The following is a 13629-nucleotide window of genomic DNA, read 5'->3' on the forward strand; positions in this document are numbered from 1 at the left end:
CTACATGGCTAGAACTAACGCCAGCTCAATGCTGGCATTAGCATCTAGCACACGCAGCAATTTAGCGCACGCTAAGCGCGCGCTAAAACCGCTAGCGCAGCTTTGTAAAAGGAGCCCTTAATAGAGAGTGTTCCTCCCTCATATTCATTGGCAAGCTATTCCATAACATTGGAGCTTTTTTAAAAAAACATATACACTCCCTTGTTACAACCAGACGAGCTTTTTGCACAGAAGGTAGTGCCAATAAGCTTGCTAAATCATATGGTTTTGGCCCTTTCATTTACAAAACAATATGTACAGTACAGTGTACCACCCCCACCCCGCCCCACCTAGAAAATTTGACTATTTGGACATCGATTGTCCTCACTGGAGCAGTCCATCCCAGTCTTAGAGATGGACCAACCTTGATTTCTCTGCCACAGTGGGGACGGAAAAGGATAAAGCACGCTTTTGTGCAATGAGACATGTGCTCACCTGTTCAAAAAACTTAGATTATTACTTCATAATGATTATTATACTATCAATAATGAAGTACTTCAAAAGGAATGAAAACAAATACAAAGCTGAAACAAAACAAACTAAAGCTTCAGACAGAGAATATCACATTTCGATAAGCTACACCCTGTCTTTTGAAAATAATATGAAATTAATAATGGGTTTACAAGTTTTACAAATATCCTAACCACAGGAACCTTATTATATTACAATGACTATTTATGATCTCCACCTATGCAAAATTAGTCAGTATCCCCTGGTATTGAAGTCTGCTAGGGTATAAAAAAGGCACATCTTAGGAGGCCAGACATCACGTAGATAATCCTTTTTCTCAACCGTCTTCCGTGCTGTGCAGTGACAAAAACAATAATGTCTTCAAAGGGTAGTGGCTATCAAAAGCAACCATGCCAAGATCCTTGCCAGGATCCAAGTCAGCAGATAGGTGACCCAGGCAAAGATTGTAAGTAATATAATTTTAGATGCAATTTCTGATGACTATTTTTAATCATACCTGTTAGAGCGGTATCAGAATTTGGAGTAATTATGTCTTCCTGTATTTTTCTTTTGTTTGTAATGTGTGATTACATATAAGTGTTAATGTTTCATATGTGTTTGGAATCTGCCTAGAACCAATAGTGATTTGGAAATATAAGGGTTAATAAAAGAAGATAATTTGTAATAAATGTGATCATTGCGGTGAACTTAATATCCATTTTAATGCTTTATAAGGTCCTGTTTTATGATCCAAATTGAAAAGTTATTAATAAATTAATACCAGTGCTGAATATCCATACACTTCAGAATGAACATATTTAGATTCATCATGTGGCTTCTAGAAATTTTGTAAACCAGAATGCTTTCACTTACAAGGTTCATTTGTAAGTGGTGGTATTAATTCTTTGTCACAAAATGTTTTTCACAAGTGCAAAGCTAAATATCCAGATCATGCATCATTGGCAAATCCTCTGGTCCAATTTGGTCCATCTAATAATGAACCACCTAACCAAAATATTGGCCACAGAAAGCAGAATCATAACATTTTACCAGGAATCAATTCTAAAAGAATAAGGTCTATTATGTGTTTTATGTCGGTTTGTTTTATAATATGTGAACCGCTTAGATTTAGGCAGTATATCCATTTTTAAATAAATATCATTTTGATCAGCATAATAGGACATGCACATTTATTATAATAGGTGTTGGTACTGCTATGTGTTGCATCTAACAGTTATGCTCGATATGTATTACTATGCGCTTTAGGTCGTGTTAAAACTGGCGGTATTAAAGTGTTATTTGTTGATGTTAAAGTAGGAAAGTATATGAGGGGGTGCTTTAAAGTCCTCAGCCCAACCAACCAACTTCCTAAATTCTGAGCGTTATTTTGCTACTGCAGTTGAAAACAGTGTTATCTTATTTCATTCCGTGTTAATTTGCAGAAACAAAATTCTATGTTTTGACATTGTTTCGGATCATTGATTGAACCATATCCATGCCATTCTCTTCTTAATTGGGCTGAGAACTTTTCAGCACCCCTTTGTATAGACCCCCCTCAAAATCTGATAAGTTCCTATAATATGTGAGCTGTTGTGCGAAACATCAAAACCGGTATCAGCCAACTAGCTCAGACTGTGTACTATACATGTGCCACGTACCTTGACAATCTTCAAATTAAAGTGTGTCTGTTCTGCTGAAGGAAGCCTAGCTATTGAAAGAGCGAATAGAATGTTAGGTATAATCAAGAAGCGTATTACAACCAGAACGAAAGAAGTTATCCTGCCGTTGTATCGGGCAATGGTGCGCCCGCATCTGGAGTACTGCATCCAATAGTGGTCGCCATACCTTAAGAAGGATATGGCGATACTCGAGAGGGTTCAGAGGAGAGCGACGCGTTTGATAAAAGGTATGGAAAACCTTTCATACACGGAGAGACTGGAGAAACTGGGGCTCTTTTCCCTGGAGAAGAGGAAGATTAGAGGGGACATGATAGAGACTTACAAGATCATGAAGGGCATAGAGAAAGTAGAGAGGGACAGATTCTTCAAACTTTCGAAAACTACAAGAACGAGAAGGCATTCAGAAAAGCTGAAAGGGGACAGATTCAAAACCAATGCTAGGAAGTTTTTCTTCACCCAGCGGGTGGTGGACACCTGGAAAGCGCTTCCAGAGGGCGTGATAGGACAGAGTACGGTATTAGGGCTCAAGAAGGGATTGGACAATTTTCTGAAGGAAAAGGGGATAGAGGGGTATAGATAGAGGACTACTACACAGGTCCTGGACCTGTTGGGCCTCCGTGTGAGCGGACTGCTGGCACGATGGACCTCTGGTCTGACTCAGCAGAGACACTTATGTTATGTTCATTGGCCTAGGCTCAATAAATGACAGCACTATCAGCACACATCATTCAAGAAAGACTAAATATTTTCAGTCCAAAAAGTGAAAAATGGGCGACTGCTTATCCTTAGGAAAAATGTAATCTGCAGACGTAACTCACAATAAACATCTAGGAAACAAATTCCGTCCTGATCCGAAAACTCTTGGGGCACGATTTATCTATAGTGGTCAGCATTTAAGTAAAATGCTAGATGCAATGATTAAAATGAAACTGGGTATTTAATGCTGGTACCTGGAAACCAGCTGATACTGAATATCTGGTTTCAGCACCAGCCTAGATGTGCTGTCCAGTAGTATTGCTGCCTGATTCAGGGAAACATTTTTTGATTCGATTCAATTTGGCCCATTTAATCTTTTTTTTTTATTCAATTCGATTTGATTCGCTTTTCCTGCCCAAATCAGGCATTTTTTCAAACGTCATGGTGGGTTTATTTTGTAGCCTCTTTACCCACCACACCTCCTTTGCCCTCTCCAACCCCACACCGGCATTGTGGTGTAAACAAAATAAACAAAACAGACTTTTTTTCTCTCTGTTAGGTCCTAGCTCACGTTTGCTGTCTAACACCAGCTCTGGCAGGATACACTTTTTAAATCTAACATATTGAAATCAAAAATTAGAAAATACATTTATTTCTTCTACCTTTTGTTGTCTGCTTATTTTATTATTCAAATCATGTTGGTCCAAGGCTCTGGTTTCTGTTTGTCTTCTGTTAACTCGCTTGCCAGGGTCTCCTGCCCATTTGAAGTTTTCTTCTTTCTCTGTGCTCACCATCCATCTTCCATCTCTGTACCTTCCCTTCCACTGCCATATCCAACATTTCTGTTTCTTTCCCATTGCCCACTATCTCTCTCTCACCATGCCTTGTGCCCTGGGTCAAACCTCTCTATTCCCCTCCATGAATCTGTCCATTCCTCCCCTCCATTATCATGTGCAACATTTCTTTCTATCTCTACATGCACCATCTCTCCCTGCCTTCCACCCTATGTCCAACATTTTCCCTCTCTCTTCTCTTCTCTATGCATGTCTCCCTTCCTTCCACCTTAAGTAGAATTTCTTCCTCTCACCTCTTTCTACCTCTTTGTTGCATCTCTCCCTTCCTCTCCTCCACCCCGTGTCCAATTCTTCCTTTCTCTCTCTCCCCATGTGCAGCAGCTTTCCATCCCTCCCTCCTGATTCCACGCCCCCCTCCCTCCTCCATGAGATCTGACATACCTTTGGGCTTCCCAAAACAGCATCAGAGGTGGCAGGCCAGCAGATGCAGCATTGTGAACAGGCTGTTTGTGGCCTGCCCCACCAGGGCTAATCACTTCCGTGTCATCTGTAACATCATCAATGATGCGGTAGGGGGAAGGCCCCAGCGGGGCAGCATGTTCAAAGCACTGCCTCTGCTGGCCAGTCACAACTACTGTTGTTGCTGCTTTAGGAGGCCCACGGGTATGTCAGATCTCACAGTGGTGGTGGTGGTGTGGGGGGAGGGGGGTGCTCACTGAAACGATAAGTCTGATTTTTTTAGAAGAACAAATTGATTTGAATCTATTCACTGAAGTGAATTGGTGAATCAATTCATATCGGCAAATCAGGCAGTACTAGTTAATAGCGATATTCAGAGTACTGTACTAAATGGATAGCTAACCAGAAAAAGTTAGGTAGCCTTTTTGTATGGTTTGCATCTCATTACTATGTATTCTGCAATATGGAATATTAATGTGCAATACAGTAATAGAGCATGAGTTATCATCCTTTAATAGATGTAAAGGGGCAAAGAATATACGTACATTAAAGTATAAAGCACCTTATTAGCTACCCTTCCCCTTAGTCTTAAAGTTCCAAGATGATTGATGATCATAGCTGAAGTACCATTTGTGTAACTCCAACATTTTAACCTGCAATTTTTGTTTTCTCAGGATGATATTCAACATGCCAGCTATTCAAGGGATTACTCTTGCTTCTCAATTTACCATGAGCTCTCTGCCATGGAGTAAATTGATTAAGTATTTTTTTTATATATTTGTAGAAATTTTATGTACCACTTTTTATAATGATATCAAAGAGGTTTTCAGTTCAGAACACCCCTAAAAATTAACAGCTATACAAGACTAACTACAGAAAGGAAGGAATACAATTTTATAACAATTCCAATAAAATTTTCAGTTGATACAAAATGAACAAAAAAGGATTTTGTCTACTTACCGTCCCCAGTTTTTATGACATTACAATTTGTTAAAAGCCTGAATAAAAAGCCATGAATTTGCCTCCTGCTTTGATTTTCATAAAAACAATTTCTATATGTATGTCTACAGGAAGGGCATTACACAATATGGGGGTCAAACAGCTAAAAGTTGCTGTCTGAGAAGTATCTACAGTAACCTGAGTTGAGATAAAAGGAATTGTTAAAAAGGTTGGTTTTTTTTTAAAGGTCTAAAATGAGCAGAAAAATAAGGAATAAGAACAGAAAACAAATATGATGGAGTGAGTTCAGTTGGTCAAAGTAATGATCTTGTATTTGAACCATGATACTTGTTTCTTTTCTTTGTATATATCTCTGGTTCCAACTGTTTCAACTAAACATACTTAAAAATCTATTATAGGAACAGCATTAATTATATTTTGTCCAGGTTATAATGTTCAATTCTAGTCCAACTGTCGAAAGGAATTCATTATTCTTTACTAATGTGGCAATTCTTTAAAGTGCCACCTCTGTTTAGTTCCTCCCCCCCCCCAATGCATGCACTTAGGACCTGATTCTCTAAATCACAGGTGTCAAAGTCGGTCCTCCAGGGCCACAATCCAGTCGGGTTTTCAGGATTTCTCCAATGAATATGCATGAGATCTATTAGCGTACAATGAAAGCAGTGCATGCAAATTGATCCCAAGCATATTCATTGGGAAAATCCTGAAAACCCGAGGAGGGACTTTGACACCCCTGCTCGAAATGGTGCCTAAAAAATAAACATTGAGGAACAGGGCGCATAGTGCATGTCATTCATGAGTTAGGTGCTGTTTATAGAGTCGCGCCTAGTCGCACCTAAATTGGACTTAGGCACCCCCTACTTATGCTAGGGTTTTCTTGGCCTAAATACCAGTGCATAAGTCCAAGAGGCACCCATGTTCCACCCTTAACCATGCCCACTTTCAGATAGGCGCCTTGTACTAGGCACCTATCAAGCAGACACCTACCACTCAATTAATTTTAATTTTTTCCAATTATGAGGTCATCATTGCTCATTATCAGTGCTGATTAAGCTTTTCAAATTATTAACCCCCTTCTGTACAGAGCCACGTTAGCGTTTTTAGCATTGGCCACGGCAGTAACAGCTCAGACACTCATGATACACATATTCTTATGAAATATGTGTAAAATAAGAATAATATGGGGCATGTAAAAGTGAAAAGAAAACATATAAATGATCATGAATAGTATACATAAACATAAAAAAACATGTGTGGCACAATAAAAGCAATATAGACGTTATAATGTTAAAACTGAATTAAAAATATATGAAGCATATGATGGCAACAAGAATAAATTAAACAAATCGAACATCTAAGAATACATATGAGTATAAACATATTGAAGGAATTGAAACAATGCACAGCTCAAAATATACTATAGGCTTTAGAGCACTCTGTGTAGGATAAAGTGCAAACAGATTAAAAATGGTACAGGCAAATGAACAACGTTTATATGTTTTATTTTCACTTTTACATGCCCCAAATTATTCTTATTTTACACGTATTTAGTAAGAACATTATGTTTCTTTTTTGCCTGTCTTTGGTTATTTTAAGTGTTTCATATGGTTCATATCTTGCATTCATTTAAGATTTTGCATGTATACTGTGTGTTCCATTTTATGCTTTGGCTGATTTTTACATGTATGTTATATGCTCTATCTATTTTGTTATGCTCATCCATTTTATTATTGTTTTAAATTTTGGTTTATTCCATGTCCATTCATCCTCTGATGAAGGCATCTACGGATGCCGAAACTGGGATCCTAGTTGGGACAATCTAGGCCATCAATATGGACATTATACCATAGACTGTGTCTATTTTTACGATATTATTTTTGTTGACTTAATAAAGTATTTCCCTGGTTGATATTTTGACTCTCTTTTGTCTCTTGTTTTTGATGTTTCTGCAATATTGTTGAGGCAAAATTCTTTTTCCCCTTTTTGTTTCCATACTGTACTCATGCCAGTCATACAATGTCTTAACTATACCATTACATGCATACATATTATTTAAATTATTCCTTTTCTTAATTTCAGCATTGAAAGGTGTGTCACAGTGCCAGGACCAGACATCTAAGTGTCAAAGTAAGAGAAATTGTATTTGCAGGAACATATATAACTGAAATACTGTCAGGGGTATCCAATCTGTGGCCCGAGGGCCGCATGCGGCCCAGTGAAGTATTTTGTGCGGCCCTGGTCGAGGGCGATGCAGTGTTTTCCTCTGCTGCCCCCGGGTGTTTATCGTCTTGCCGGCTCCCTCCTCTGTCTTGCTGCAGCGTTTGCGCCTTTGTGCGGCCCCAGAAACATTTTTTTTTTGGACAATGCGACCCAGGGAAGCCAAAAGGTTGGACACCCCTGCTGTAGATGATATAAATTTACAATTTAACAATATACCTCCCTTTTACAAAGCCGCATTCCAAGCAGCGTGAGCTAAACGCCGAGCCGCCCATTCTATTTACAGCAAACTGGAGAAACAGTATTTCACTCAACACATTTACTAACTGAGAAATTCACTGCCAGAGGTTATGATAAAAGCAGTTAGGGCAACTGGGTTTAAAGAAGGTTTGACTAGCTCCTGGAGTCAAGCAGACTTGGGAAATCAAATGCTTCTCCCTGGACACATGCAGAATTGGCTCCATCTGCTTTATGAGATCCTGCCAGATATTTATGACCTCTAGGGTTGATAAATATCTGGTCTGACCCAGACGGCAGTTCCCATTTACTTAATGCAAGGTTTATTGCTATTTGATCAAAAGTGTGAGATCACAATCCTGAGTAAATTCTAGAAGTTTGAAGGCTATATACAGCACATACAGTAAGCATAGTTAGGCTGCTTTATTTGGAGGGGAGAGGTGCAATAGTTGGGAACTCAGATTGGTGAAGGTGGTGGGGAATTTCCCATTTCTCTTCCCCTTCTCCTCAGAATAGCAAATATTCGTTTTCTCTCCCTCCCCTCAAACCATTGTGCACTCTTCTACACATAGGGCTCCTTTTACTAAGGTGCGCTAGTGTTTTTAGCGCGCAAAAACTAATGCCAGCTCAATGGTGGCGTTAGCGTCTAGTGCATGCAGCAATGCAGCGCGCGCTACAACCGCTAGCGCAGCTTAGTAAAAGGAGCCCATAGTCTCACACATACATGCTACCCTTCCTTCCAGGTTTGTTGTCACTCGTCTCAAACTTCACATTTGTTTAGAAAGCTAGATTAGGAGCCTCAATTGAATTGAATCCTATTTCCCAACTTATTTGAAGCCCACCGCTCTCACCCTTCCTATTGTTTTTTCCCCCTACTTGTCTTATTTACTATCAACAACTTGTATTTCTTTCCCCATTTATTCCTTTTGTTTAATATGTTTTGTCAGGTTAGTCTTATTCGTTTGTTTTGTTTCCCCCCAGAAATTTTGTAATTTTACTTTTTTATGCAACGCTTAGAATTTTGAATAAGCGATTAATCAAATTTTTAATAAACTTGAAACTTAAATAATAACATTTTTCACACCTTTTAATTTCTTAACATATTCTCATTATCTTCTGTTCTTATATTGTATCTGTTATTATTTCATTTAGATTTCATTTCATAGAAACATAGAAACATGACAGCGGATAAAAGCCAAATGGTCTATCGAGTTTGTCCATGCACAACATCCACTATCTCCTCCTCTCCCTAAGAGATTCCACATGCCTGTCCAATGCTTTCTTGAATTCAGACACAATCTGTGTCTCCACCACCTCTCTCAGGAGACTATTCCACACATCTACCACCTTTTCTGTAAAAAAGTATTTCCTTAGATTACTCCTGAGCTTATCACCTCTTAACTTCATCCTAGGCCCTCTCATTCCAGAGCTCCCTTTCAAATGAAAGAGTCTTGCCTCATGCACATTTACAGAATGCTATGTAGTTACTTAAACGTCTCTATCATATCTCCCCTCTCACGTCTTTCCTCCAAAGTATACCTATTGAGTTCTTTAAGTCTGTCCCCATATGCCTTATGATGAAGACCACCAACCATTTTAGTAGCCTTCCTCTGAACCAACTCCATCTTGTTTATATCTTTTTGAAGGTGCGATTTCCAGAATTATACATAATAATCGAAATGAATTCTCAGCACAGCCTTATACAGCAGCATCAATGCCTCCTTTTTCCTACTGGCTTTACCTCTCCCTATGCACCCTAGCATCCTTCTAGCTTTTGCCGTCGCCTTTTTGGCTATCTTAAGATCATCACCTAACATCACACCCAAGTCCTGCTCCTCTTTCATGCACAAAAGTTCTTCACCCTCTAAGTGTACCGTTCCCTCGGGATTTTGCAGAATTAAATCTAAGCTGCCAAATTTCAGACCATTCTTCAAGCTTCGCTAGGTCCTCATATTATTCACACCATCCGGGCTGTCTACTCTATCGCAGATTTTAGTATTACCTGCAAAGAAAATCTTACCTGACAGCCCTTCAGCAATAATGCTTATAAAAATGTTATAAAAGACAGGCGCAAAGAGCTGAACCTTGAGGCACACCAGTAGTAACATCCCTTTCCTCAGAGTGATCTCCATTGACCACCTTCCACTCAACCATTTCCAGATCCAGTTCATCACTTTGGGGTCCATACTGAGGGCACTCAAATATTTATTAGATGCCTGTGTGGAACACTGTCAAAGACTTTGCTAAAATCTAAATACATCACCTCTAGCGCAATCCCTCTATCCAAATTCTCTGGTCACCCAGTCAAAGAAATTGTTCAGATTTGTCTGACAAGACTTGCCTCTTATGAATCAATACTGCCTCGGGTCCTGTAATCCACTGGATTCTAGAAACATCACTATTCTCTGTTTTAAAAGCATTAATTTGCTTATCATAGAAGTCAGACTTACTGGCCTGCAATTTCCTACTTCTTCCTAACTTCCACTTTGCTGGAGAGAGACCACATCCGCCCTTCTCCAGCCCTCCAGTACCATTCCCAACTCTAAAGAAGCATTAAAAATGTCAGCCAGCGGAGTCGTCAGAACTTCCCTAAGTTCCTTCAGTACCTTCAGATATACACCAGCCAACCCAAGCGTTTTGTCCACTTTTAGTTTAACCAACTCCTCACAAACACAATCTTCTGAAAATTGATCAGGGTCTACCACACCTCCTTCCCTGTTTGTGTTTGACTTCTGCGGTACTGCTCCTGGCGCTTCAGAACAAAACAGAACAGAAATATTCATTAACAATTCCGCCTTATCTTTATCAGCTTCTACATATTTCTCTCCTTCACTTTTAAGTGTCACAATGCTACTTTTGCACTACTTCCTATCACTAAAATATCTAAAAAATGTCTAGCCCCCGTTTTATCTTGTCAGCTATTTTTTTCTTCCATTTGCATTTTTGCTTTCCTGACTACTTGAACAACTTCTCTTAATTTGTCCAGATGTTTTTGCCTGTCTATCTCTTTCTGTGATCTTTTGTAGTTTATGCAAGTTAACCTCTTTTTCTTTAACTTCTCAGTTACTACTTTTGCGAACTGAAGCAGCCTTCTTATGCTCTTACTTACTTTCTTTGCAAAATGGTTTGTTGCTCTTACAATAGCTCCTTTCAGTTTTGCCCACTACTTTCCTACTTTTTCCAGATGTTCCCATCCAGACAACAATTTCTCAGTCCTTCCCTATTTATATATTTGATGTTTTTCCACGTTTCCTATCCCCTTTGATTTCTAAGTTTTTTCTTCTGTTATTCATTTAATTCTGTCATTCATTATGTCTAGATTTTTTTGTCTTGTTGCCATCTTTGTTTTGGTTATGGTATATATTACATTTCATTTGTTTGCCATTTTTCTTCTTTTTTAAAATTTATCTTACCTATACTCTTCCATTCTCATGCATGCCCTTTACTGCTTGCCTCCTCACCTATCCATAATTCTATCTTTTACTTCATTCTTACATCTTTTCCTCTACCCCTCTATCCTTGCTTATTTTTCTCCACAGCACCTTTTCTCTCCTTTGTTCTCTCTCCACTTTTGCTCCTTCCCTCTCATCTCTCTTCTTCAACCTTCTCTCTGTTCTTTTCCTTTCTTCTTTTCTCCTTTCTTTCTTCTTTCTCCTTTATCATCCTCTCTCTTGTCTTAACCATTTCTCTTCCCTCTTTATCTTCCCCATCCTCAAACCCTCCTCTCTTATCTATTTTTTTTCGCTCATCTTGCATGTTCCACCTCCTTCCCTCCGCTTCACTTTTTCTCATTCCCTCTTTCCTCATGGCAAGCTCTCTCTTCCACTCCATTCCTTTAGGAGCTTTCCCTCCCTCCCCCCCCTTTCTCATTACTTCTGTCTCTCCTGGCACACCCTCTCCCTCTTTGCCCTGCCTTTCTTCCCTTCTTTCTAACTGATTAGCGCAGGGTATGCCTACTATCCATTTTAAGATGTGCCAAGCAAGCATTTGTGCTTTCTGCCATAGTTAGATGAGCAAAAAGTAATAATCAATAAACTCAGAAGCAACACTTCCTTACAGGTGCCGTGTTGTAGTGGAATTAGCAAAAACGGCTTGTAGTAAGTTTATATGCACAAACGTGGAGGGGGGAGTTCAAAGGTGCATATTTAAAGTATTTATAGAAAGTACAAGGCTATAAATCAAACAATTTAAATGGCAGTGATAGAAAGCAATAAAAACCAAATGCCACCCTGCCCCATACAGCTAATTGAAGGGTATATCAGAGGCAGTGGGACAGCAAGGCCTTCGGTGACACAGACATGCAGAGGCTCTATGATGATTGCTACAGCTTTCAAATATGCTGTCACCATGCTGGCAGAAAGGGAGGTGGGAAACAGAGAGACACTTTGCCTTGGGGCAAGCAGGGCAGGATGGAATAGGGCTATCATATGGCTTCAGAAAAAGGAGTATGGATTGAGGCATCTGCTATCAATGGAAGTAAAACCCAGATGTCTCAGTGTGTCCCACTTACTTCCATTGCATTCAGTGGAAATAAAACCCGAATATCTCAATCTATACTCTTTTTTCTGGAGCCATATGGTAACCCTAGGATAGAACATAAAACAGGGCAGTGCTAGGAGTAGCAAAATTTTGACAGGCCCAGATCCTGTGTGGTCAGAAGTGGTGTAAGGGTGGTGGGCAATTTAAGCAAATCTCCAGCCTTATCCCTTGCAGCCTCCCCACCAAGATTTTAATAATTTGCCTATTTCATCCATGTACCATGCTTGTTTCTCTTGTTGACTCCCTAATAAAAATGATTTAAAAAAAAACAACTAAAAACTAAAAATTCATGGACATCACAAAAATATCCTGTAAAAATGCAGGTTAAAGTATATGCTGAGGTTTTTTTTGGTGTGTTTGTTAGGATCTATTGTTTTACTTAGATTGCAGCTGCTTTTTGTTGCCCACATGAAGGTGCTACCCAAAGCTACTGCCTAGTTTTGCCTAATGGTTGGGAAAGCGAAGCTTGTTCTGACCCTCCCCTTAACAATGCTGACCTGAACTGTGTGTGTGTGTATGTGTGTGTGTGTGGTCCCTCTTGCCCACTCCCAAACTACACCCATGGAATCACAGAGAAAGATATGAAACCCATACCTGAGTTCCAGTTCCCTGAACCATTTGGAACTTTGAGGCCTGTGGAAAGGAGTCTGTCATCACATAAGAATGGCATCCACTGGCCAGACATAGGGTATACAAGTGGCAGGTTCTGAAATGACAATGACCTTTGATCGGTGGATAGAGTATTGCTACAGATGCTGGCCTGGAGGGGAGAGGGGAAATTGCAAGTTATAGTTCACTGTGTTCTACTTCAGTAAATTTCAGTTCTGATTCAGCTGGAAATGACAGCAGCAGGAAAAAAAAAACCATGATTAATTTCCCCTTAATCCTTCTAGATCCATGTGACCAAGTCTCAAGCCAAAGCCAGCAGGACCAGAACAAAGGATATCAGAAGTGCTGAGTCAGCGTTGCACAGTTCTCTTCATAAAGCTTATTCTAATTAATACTTCCAATGAAAGATAAAACAAGATGGCATGGATTTTGATCTAATAATGTATTATTTACATTTTATGATTATAAACTGCTATTATCTGCTCTGCATGAAATGATTAAACATAAACATAAAATATAAATATGCTTTTACTTAATCATAAAAGGATCATAATTAACCTATCTTCCTATCATCTGTCAATCATGATTTTGTTGTTAAATTAAACAATGCATTGTTCATCAATATATCTGCTGTCTTCTGGTCTCTCCTAGAGATTCTCTTACTTTAGGGAAGCCATTTTTATCTTTGCTCTCTTTATTGAGCAGTTCAAATGTAACAAGCAGTGTGGTACAGAGCTGCTCTTATAAACATCATGATGATGGTACTTACAAAATACTGTAAGTTACACATGTCCCTTCCATTTTCATCCAACTGTAGTTATGCTGATTCCGTAGCTGGTATAACTGTGAGTCCATAAAGATAAGGTGCATCAATTTGAGCTTATACTAGTATTCTAGGTAATAAAAATAAATACAGCAAACAAAGAAAATAAAATAAGATGCTATTTTTT

At 39.1% G+C, this 13629-nt stretch overlaps 1 long non-coding RNA gene across 1 annotated transcript; it reads left to right on the forward strand.

Moving 5' to 3' along the window:
* The first annotated feature begins 760 nt into the window (after nt 1-760).
* On the forward strand, nt 761-13303 carry LOC117358919. Its single transcript, XR_004539119.1, has 3 exons — nt 761-955; nt 7157-7204; nt 12964-13303. It is a non-coding gene; the product is annotated as an uncharacterized LOC117358919 (long non-coding RNA).
* Nucleotides 13304-13629: the final 326 nt, after the last annotated feature.

The sequence above is a fragment of the Geotrypetes seraphini genome, chromosome 4 (assembly GCF_902459505.1).
Source record: "Geotrypetes seraphini chromosome 4, aGeoSer1.1, whole genome shotgun sequence".
Taxonomy (NCBI): domain Eukaryota; kingdom Metazoa; phylum Chordata; class Amphibia; order Gymnophiona; family Dermophiidae; genus Geotrypetes; species Geotrypetes seraphini.